We start from the raw sequence: 10,552 nt of genomic DNA on the forward strand, positions 1-10,552 counted from the left end.
AGAAGAAAAATCCAGTTCTCATGGGTACTTTTTTCTGAAATATCAAAAGAAAAAATGGGTAAATCCTACCAAAGGGAGCAAAGTTTCTTGCTTGAACAGGAATAGCACTGAGATGGCAATTCACATCTGAAAGGCTAATTGGTGCCAGGCTGAAACCAAGGTGGACTAGATTTTAAGGAGTGGTTACCAAGAATGATTGATGTTCCCTTCACAGTAGGGCAATGTGTAACAAAAAACCACCAAAACTATTTATCACATTAAAATCCATGTGAGTTTGAATACAAATGCAGGAATCTTCCAGAGTAAATTCTGTACTCGATGCTGTCTTGTAGAAGACTGTCTTACCAAGGACACTAAAGTTGCAACTGCAGATTTGAAACAGAAAAATATCAGAAAAACAGAACTGTTGAGGTGCTTTAATTTTTAAAGGTTATTTTCCAAGTCTGTTATAGGCCACATATTCCCTTTTTGTGCAAAATCCCATGGAAAGGTAAACATAGGCGCTGTGTACTTATACAGCACTTAAAAAGTTGATACACCAATCCCTTTGGACTAGAAGGCTCATGTCTCTGGAAGACTGAGAGACAGTATTTTTAATATAATATGGTGTCCCAATTAAATCAAGTGATCCCTCTTTGTTCATTCAGTTGCACTCAATTCAATTGGCGTAGACAACTTCCAGCCCAGTGGTGAGATCTCACCTTGCACTTTTTGCCCTCCCTGACTTGTTCAAAGCATTTGAGAAAGATAGAAGCCACAGATGGGAGCTTCTGCTTCAGAACAGTGGTGGCTTACAGCAGAGATCACACAAGATGCTGGCAGCATTATGCTATGGGAAGCATGACACAGCGAACAGATGAACTTCACAGTTTTTCACAGCTTTTCCAGTACCACATCTACTTGAGTGAAGCAAAACTTCCATATAATCAGCTATCCAGAATCTAGCATTTGTCACATGCTGAACAAACCCCTGCTTCAATGGTGGTGAATCACAATTCTGAATAAAAAAGGCCTTTTTCATGTCCTCCTGTGTAAGAATAGGTTTATATGTATCTAAGTTGTTTATGAATCCTCTAGCTGCTTGTTCAGTGCTGTTGGCAAGAAACAGCCAGAATATGAGAATAACTAGGGCCTGAATGTTTGTGAATAATCTATCAAAGATATTTGAAATTTTCTCCATTGATATGGTTATCTTGCATTCAATAAAGGCATTTAAAAAGCAATATTTCTTTACTAATCATATTAAGTAAGACAATCACCTTGCCTTCTTTCTGTTAAAAAGTGAATAGATCTCCCTCACATCAACTACAAATATCTGTGTGTGTGTGTGCTTAATAGTCCTATAAGTAACAATGCAATACAGGATATGGTTACAATTCACAAAATATTTTAAATACTATTTTTGCACCTCTGTGTGATACTTTAATAAAGTTCTGTATCTTGAAGGTTCTCAGTCACTGGGAAACAAAAGCTACAAAATAAAAAGTCTCTAAATGTATGAGTGTTTTATAAATCAGTGATGGGTTTTACGCTTTCCTGCTATGTGTCAGACCAGCACGAGGGTCTGCAAAGAAGTCCGCAAAGCTGCAAATAGACAATGAATATGCCTCTGGCAAAGCAGTTGGGTCTGGGGTGGGTGACAAACTCAATGCAATCACAATATGTGAAATGAGAATACTTTTTCTTTTCCTTGAGAACACTTACCACCTATACAGAAAACACTCAAGTCTTCTTTTATGATTTTCACCAGTCAACTACTCATGAAAAAGATTGTTTTCCAAGAAAAACTTTTATTAGCTTGATCTCCAATATGGGACCACCTTCCTACATGGGGAATATTGTTACTGATGGCATAGATAATTGAAGCATGGGAGAAACTTCCATTTCATCTGCAAGTATACATTTAACCTCACAGTGTCAAGTGCACTTCATTTACATAGAGAGAACATGAGTGTGTATTCCAGTACACTCAAAACAGCAACTTCTAGATATCACTGAGAGGACATTAAAGCTTGTCCTCTTTGCATTTGTGTTTACAGATTTTTGTCTTCTGTCAGTAGCCAATTTGTACTATACAAGCATCCAGCAAAGTCAGACCCTGATCATTTTGAATGGGCTGAGCTCAATGAGTTCCTCAGAGAAAGCTAAGTGCATTTGCTGAGCTCATGAAGACACCAGAGATCAGCAGGTGTGGCCATCAAGTTGAAATAACATGCTATTATGAGATAAATTTTAAAAACATCCCTTCTTTTTTGAGAGAAATCAGAAGGGTTCACAGATGTTAAGCCTCAGTAAGTCTAAAATACAGAATTGTATCAAAACATGTTCTCACTTCAAAAATGTAAACTGGAATCATCATCCAGATCAAAATTCTTCTTTGGACTAGCAAGAACATTCCAAGATTAATGGAGATGTCAAAACATCAGACTTGGAGGAAAACTGTACTTGTAATATTCTTTTTGGTGTTTAAAGGTTAGTGTTTTGGGGATCACTGCACTTCAGACCCATCCAAAGAAATACTTCACCCTTCTCTTTTAATTAACATGGAGGTAAGATTTTTCATGCTTTCAAGAATTTTCATCAAGGGTGTAAATACACTGGTCATGGTCTCCCTCAATTCCTTACGAACAGAGAGTTTAAAGGGGTAATATGCCGTACCTGTGGCTCAGGTTCTTTGAAGACTCAATTGGCTGTTTAATTATTACTCATAGAATTATTTAATTATTAATTATTACTCATAGATAAGTGTTTCCCACTGTATGAAGCTGGCGCAGAGCACCCACTTCTACTCATAAGTACCACTGTACACTGGATTGAGAAAGGTTAAATGGAATTTTGTTTCTCTGCTACTGATATGCTGCATGGTCCTCTTCTAGCCACTTTGGTCTTGTATGTGCCACACCAATCTAAACTAGAAAGCTGCTGTAACAGCCGCAACATGGTTTGCTAGGCATTGTTTTAGATTCTCCAACCCGTGGTTGTGAAACCACAAAGTGAGTAAATCTTGCAAGATTTCTTAATGTGTTTGATGCAATTGTGACTACAGAATAGCAGGTTGTTTACAAATATTGTATCCATGATTGTATATGAATATTTTTTAAAAAACCCTCAGCATTTATGTGTATGTAAATATATCAACCTATTTATGTAGCCATATATATGCAATTTGGGCCACTAAACTGGATATTCAACTCATTGTATATACATCAGAAATTAAAGCAAATAGCCTACTACTCTGTGTAGTTCTCTTTCCCATTCAAAACAAGCCTCATGATGAAGGCAATACTTAGCTAATTAATGGTGGTTTGTCCTTGTTGCCAGTTTTAACCTACAGCATTGTCTTCAGCAGTATATCAAGATCAGAAAAATATTGACAGACGCATTGTGACAATCCTCATGCAAATCATATTACAGTCATCCTAACACTAATTTTGCTAAAGCAAAGATACTGATTCTTAATAATAGCTAAGCAAAAACATTATAGCACATTACTAGCAGGTATGGAGGGCTCCTATGGCTCATTTATAACAATGTAAAGCTGCAGAGCTCTTATCTTTATCAGAACCATTTTCTCTTGTTTGTGATTTGTGACACCAGCAAACAAAACAACCTTGGCACCAGCAGCAGTTCAGGATCAATGTGAGTGTTAATGACATTGTGAGTAGATAAATACAAGGGCAGGAATCCAAATCCCACAACAGCCCTCTTGCAGTTAATGCCATCTCTGCAAATGGCATATTCTTGGAGTTAGTCCAGGAGCCATGGTCACAAGATGAACTTTCCCTGACTTTGCAATGCATTAACATCCAGCACACCCTGGCATCCGCAACCCTTGCTTATGAATCACTCAGAGGCCCCTACATATATTTTCCAAATAAGTGTCAGCAAACATGTTCTGTACTAAAGAGTACAATTGTTTAACACTTTGTCAGGCAGTTACCAAGGGTTGTATCAACACACGAGGATGTGTATTTTATAATTTGCTTGGAATAGATTTTTGACCCCTGCACCAATGAGCAGGTTGCAGACTGAGTACTACTTGGTCTCTGAAAGGCAGTATGATATTACAAGGTCAGTTTACTGTCATTTTTTTCCTTAATAAAAAATAAATTTAAAAAAATTAAGAGGCATTTAAAATATTTTGACAATGTGACCCACAATTTTCTATTAATGCTGTGTTTGTCTAAGCCCCTCTGCATTGATATGCATGGACCATGTAGTCATTCACTGCTGTCTCACTTGGGGGTGGGAAATAAGGCCAGTGGGACTTCTCCAAGGTCTTTCACAGATAGACTGCATCTAGCTATTGATTAAACATTTGGATAGATAATCAACACAGCTAAGCCCTTTTAATCTGCCATGTGCAATATAAAAAATATTTCAAAAAAGAGAAGGAGCCACAAGGAGACAATTTTCATTTTTAAATTCAACATAAAAATATACCTTAGTAGAAAATAAAGACATAGCAAATATTGTGAAATTAGACTTGATCCCTGATTCAAATACCAAACCACAAGCCTTGAGGTGTTAGGCAATGGTTGGGCTATTTAACTCCACCAAGTTTTACCTGTAGCAATGATGGACTACATGTTCATGAAGAAAGAATTTTCACTATTTTTTCATGCATTGGAGAGTAGCAATGCTAAATTCCTATTTCTTCAGTAGGTGAATATTTTTTCCAGATTCTCAATTCTACCACATCTATGAGATAGGATAGGTTTGAGAGTGTCAGGAGAGACGGCCTGTATTGTGCAGGATTCATGAAATTGTATCAGAATTTTCTTGTAATTTACATTAGTTCTTGCTGGGATGCCAGTAAAAGAAGCACAAAAAAACTCACCAAACACCTGGAATGCTGCAATAGTTATTTTACTACTATCCCTACTGTACAATCTTCACCTGCACCATGTGCTTTCACTGTTTGTCCTCCAAAGCCACAAGAATCAGAGAGGTGTTATTCTTTACTTCAGTAATATCTCAGAATTGCATTGGCTTCAAAGGGTCCAGAAGATTTATACCTGCTGGAGTGGGGCTTTTGGTATGTGGGAGAGCCTGCAAAGCATTCCCCATACTTGTTACTGGCTCTCTACAAGATGAGAATCAGCAGAGATTAACATCAGCTGGTGAATATCAGCTGAACACCAGTTGCTCAGAGGGTGTATCACACGTCCCTTTCCTACCTGTATGGTGTTTATAACATCACATCTGTGAACCCAGTCATTGCATTAAGGATTTCTTACAACTGTAAATGCCAGCTTCTATTCCTCATTAACCATTTCAAAACAGTTTATAACTCTGTAAATACACTCTGCTTCAGGTACACCTTCAGGGACTCACTTTGTTGCACCCATGAAGACTGCCTTTAGTTTGAAAACAGGGGATACAGCGCCAGAGGCTCTGTAAATTGTCATAACTGAAAGGAAGGTTAATAGAGCAGGGGAACCAAGCAAAATTCCAAACTAAATAAGTAAAGGTATGGCTACAAACCTATTTAAACTATTTTAACTGATAGACTGACTAAAACGTCTCACACATAATATATTAAGCACTAATATATTAAGTCTCACACATAATATATTAAGCACTTTACACTCTGAAAAGTGTCTTCTAATGCAGCAGTTCAATTAGTGAACTAATAATATGTGTAAAAAGGTACTGGGAAAAGACGGAGTAAGAAAATAGCTATTTCATTACTGTGGTTTGTCTATAACAGTACTGTTTAGGGAGCAAACTAAGTTGTATACCATAGAAAAATTTAACCCAAATAGTCTTGGGCTGTAATTTTCTCTCCTTAGTGTAGTGGTGGCCATGCATCTGTACAGCACATCTCTCTTCCATTATTCCTGTAGTAGTGAAGTTCATTGAAAAAACATGACAAATTATTTATAGCACCCACAGATAAAATTGAAAACAAATTAGTAACTATGCTGTATAAATTATAATTATAGTTTTAATTGGTTAAAATGAATGTGTAATAAAAATCTGAAAGGATGGGTAAACAGAAAGTGAGTTTCAGTTTTGAGTCAATACTGATGATACATTCATAATCCTCTTTCCCTTTTTTCTTCTAATTATACATAGCAAGAATCATTTAATATTAATAAAATATAAATAATGCAATTTTTTTTAAGTTGGAATCTTTTTTATGATTGGGTTAAGAGAAAATGTCTCACTAATATTTGTTTGCAATATTAATGTTTGCTAACTCCAATTCCTTACTCAAAATAAATTGACATTCTTCATATTGGCATTCTTCATTGTCACAGGCAAATATAACTGGAAAACAAGAAAAAAAAAATCACATTTTTATTCATGGGCTCTGGCTACTCATAAAACAGTAATTCACCACAAAACAGGTCCTAACTTCTTTCCCCTCATTCAAAGATCCACTCAATCTTTCTAAGAGCAAACAAATTTAGAAAGTAACCACTCCCCAATAGCTCCATTTCACAAAATAGCTAATTAATGAGGTCAGCCATAAGTCTTGGAGTAGAGATGGGCCATGTCACCAGCAACTGGAGGATAACCACCTTTCTACTAGGTTTGACTCATCAAGACTTTTAGAGACTTTTGAGGGCTCTGGGCCTCCTCAGCAAAGTCGCATGCCCCAGTGCACCCGGCTGGGCGTACCAATGGTCCGACAGCAATCTACTGCAAAATTAAGCATTTTTCAATTTTTAGTCCCACTGTCTCACAGCACCTATTGTTCATGTTGTGGAAACACCACAACAGAGGTCAAAAGTAGTGCACCAGAGGAAGTAACCCTGCTCACAAAAAATACCATCTAACTATGGAATTACAAACTTAGCACATGTCAAGAAAGAGTAAGGAAATTAACAACGAGAGAAGAAGAAACTGACAGTTATCTTGGAGGGAAAAAAGTAATATTTTTAGCACTGTAAACATGGTCTCAGCTTAATGGCATGTGCAATAATATCATTTCTATAGCTTCTTTTTGGCAACTTGTTACAAAGTTTTCCTTGTGAATAATTTGTGTGTGTGAATGTGCAGTCAACTAAACCCTGAGTGTGTGATTGCAAAATTGTCTGTATGGCAATGTATAAAAAATTAATCATTTAAATATCTTTTGTGAAAAATATCATGATTGTTATTGAGCACTAGGAAGCTCTTTGTATGACCATGTTTTAAATTGGTATGTCATTGATGTCTATTTAATGCTCTTTGCCACTGTCTATGAAGTAAGGAAGTTTTATATGGTTCCAGAAGTGGAAAGATTTACATAATAACCATTAAAGAAATATACGAATGTGAGTTTAGAGACTGGAATTCAAACATTTGTCTTTTGATGGTTTTCCCCTAAAATGAACTTTTATTAACTCAGCTAGTGATATTATTATCAGCTACTGATATGAGAATGTTGTTCAGCCTTTGAATATCTTTCATTTTACCACTTTTAGTGCATCTTTAATATTTAACATTCATCTTATTATAGACGGAGAGCGTGAGATGCATGCGTGGTTTCCAGACAGTTTTAAAGTTCAATGCACAGTCACAATTCTGAGGGGAGATTTCACACATTTATGAAAAACAAGGCATTTTTGCAGTAAAGTTACAAAGTGTGAAAGAATTCTTGTTTTATCTGCCTTACTTATCATGTTTATGAGTTATTTTGCCTGGAAGTAAATTGACAAGTTGTCAATGAACAATAGACACTGCTTCAGCTAGGCTTTTCACAGATTTGGATGCCTTTGGGCAAAAGGGCTAAATCTGTAGTTTGCAATCTAGCATATGGAGTACTGAAAAAAGTGTCAATGGGGTGAGAGACATTTAGTGAGAAATTCATATGGCTGCTGATCCCTAACCAATTCATTTGGTCTGGGGTTTATGAATTCATGTATAAGTGCTCTATCCTTGCAGTTAGATTTCAATTTACATATAATGACCCAATTCCATTTATTCCTGCTGTACTGCTGATCTGCTCAAAATAAATACTTTTATTTTCACTGCAATCAATGACACCTGCATCACTAATAATAAGGCTTTCTTTAGAACAGTCTAATATAGAGTTTCTCCAAATTCCACCTTTTTGTTACAAGAACTGTATATAATCCTCTAACACAAATCTTGATATCTTCGTCCCTACCCACATTGTTAGCGCACCCTCTTGAGGTGTTGATCATATTGTACAATTTACAATAAAATTATTTTGAATGCACACACTGTAGTAGGGGAAACATCACTGTCATTTTCTTTATATGATATTGTATTTCTCAAGGGACCTTTATGCACAGGGGTGAAAAAATGTAGCATCAAAAGATTATTTAGTTTCCACATACTCTATAAAAAACAATTGTATGTAGTAAAACAATAAGGGGAGAGCTCAGAATTTCTCTTTTTTGGGCTAAGGTCTGCCTTCTCTTTACCTTTCTGACTACTGAAGCTATTAAAGTGCAGAACCCATAAAACGCACTCTTTACCTGGCCAAAGATAAATTCATATTATTTTAGACCTTTGTTACCCATGCACTCATCAAGGTATTTTTAAAATAAACTGTAAGAAATGCTGAATTCTTTTGCTAGGAAGTATTTAACCATTTATGTAGTTTAGGAGCATTATTGTTGGCAATTAGCATAAGAAATAATACTATGAGCAGTGAAAATGATGATAAACGAATGACAAAAGGACACTAAATTAGACTGGTTATCACACTTAATAAAGGGACAACTGTGCTACTTACTTGATGTCAGTATTGTACATGTGACAAAAAAGGACAAGTAGCCTATTTTTGTTATTATCATGGCCAAAGGAAGTACAACTCAAGCAAGGAAGGATATGAATTATAAATACATCACATCATGTAATGCACTAGTCAACCTGAGGAAAATAATGAATGCATTATATTTTAATGACTTACAAACTCTTAAATTATTAATGATCATAAAGACTATTGTGGTTACTCTATTGAAATACTATTTCGATTTTAATTATCTGTATGCAGCAATGAAGCATGTTTTCCGAGATCCACAATTTACACACCAGTTTTGCCTTACAGAGAAACAGAGACATTATGATCAATTATATTCTTAAATGACTTATTTAAATTCAAGAAAGTTAAAAAAAATTATCACAAAAAAAATTCCAGAAAAGCTTTTCCTGGATGTTGTCTATCTTGTGCCAGCTACAAAAACAATGTATTTCCAAAGCTGTAATAGTTGCAGAACACCAGGCTGCCTTTCAAGCAGTCTGTCTCTTCACTCTGCCTTTTCACTCTTGTGAAAATTTTACTGATCATAAAATGAAGCACCATATTTCTTCCAAAAAATGTTGAATCACTGTCAGTAAAAGAGAAGAGAGGAAACATGAAACCTCATTTTCAAAATTTGGCTAGATCTAAGATAGAGGGTCATCCTTAAAGTAGATGGATGCGTACGGTAGTTGCTGTGAATGTCCTCACTGATTCTGTGGGTTAAAAGCCTATTTTCCCCTTCAATTTTTTTTTCTGCTGTGCTGTGGCAGTGCTGAATACTTCTGCAAACAATACAAACTAGCAAACAAAAAAGAAAAGTTCCTGACTTTAAGAGAGAAAAACACCAACATTGTGAAAAGTCTGAGATGGTCAGTGTAATTACTTTTCATGCTATCCAAGATATGAGCCATGATTGTAGTCCTGCTTGTTCATGAAGGGCTGAGAAAAAGTGAGCAAATCTTGGAACCTGACAAGGATCAGCTAAAGTAGGGAAGCCCCACTGAGGGTCTGACATGCCATATCTCAAGAGCCAGAGGACCACAAGGGTTTTCCTGCCCCATCAGCACAATTATCTCATGGGAAGATAGCCTCTTCCAAACCTGGGAGAGTGTTGCTTCCCCAAGCAGCAACAAATTGAAGCTAGGTGTTTAAGCAGCTCCTAACATATCACATTCTCCCAGCTTGCTTTCCTTTCAAGAGCTCCAACTTTCCCATCTATTTAGGATGCTACTTTGCAGCTGATGCAATTTGCAGATTGGTGCAATTATGCAAAGTGAGCAGCTTTATGATTTTGCAGCAACCTACTAGCTGCAGAAATGCATTTAGAAAATGCTTCTTATGTGTTGTCTAATAATGTCTATTAATGACCAGATTTATCTTACGTGTTATGGCTATTAATAGCCATTCTGCTTTAATTCATTCCTATTTGAGACTTCATACCTTGGTTTCCTGTAGAAGCTCAGTAGTAGTGACGAAAAAACTGTCAAACATAAACTCGGTAGGTAGAAAGTTTTGTGGAAAAGTACTCTGCTTATGCAGCCATGACTGAAGGAAAGTCCTGGGGTAAGACTGAGCTGTACATAATGGTTCCTCAGTTCAGCACTGAGCCTCAACAGAACCTGGAAGCCTTCAGCAGGCAACCAGGCGAGGAGGGGGCAGTTCCAGGAGCAACCCAGGGTAATATCAAGAGCTCCAAGGAGCACAAGCAACTTGGAGTGCCATGAACCCACAATACCTCCTCTGTTAAGGGGAAGAGAAGGGTAATTGTAGCAGGAAATTCCCACCTGAGGGGAATGAAGGGCCTGCTCTGCAGACTGGACCCAACCCACAGGGAAGTCTGCTGTC

This window comes from Molothrus ater, chromosome Z (assembly GCF_012460135.2).
Source record: "Molothrus ater isolate BHLD 08-10-18 breed brown headed cowbird chromosome Z, BPBGC_Mater_1.1, whole genome shotgun sequence".
Classification (NCBI taxonomy): Eukaryota; Metazoa; Chordata; class Aves; order Passeriformes; family Icteridae; genus Molothrus; species Molothrus ater.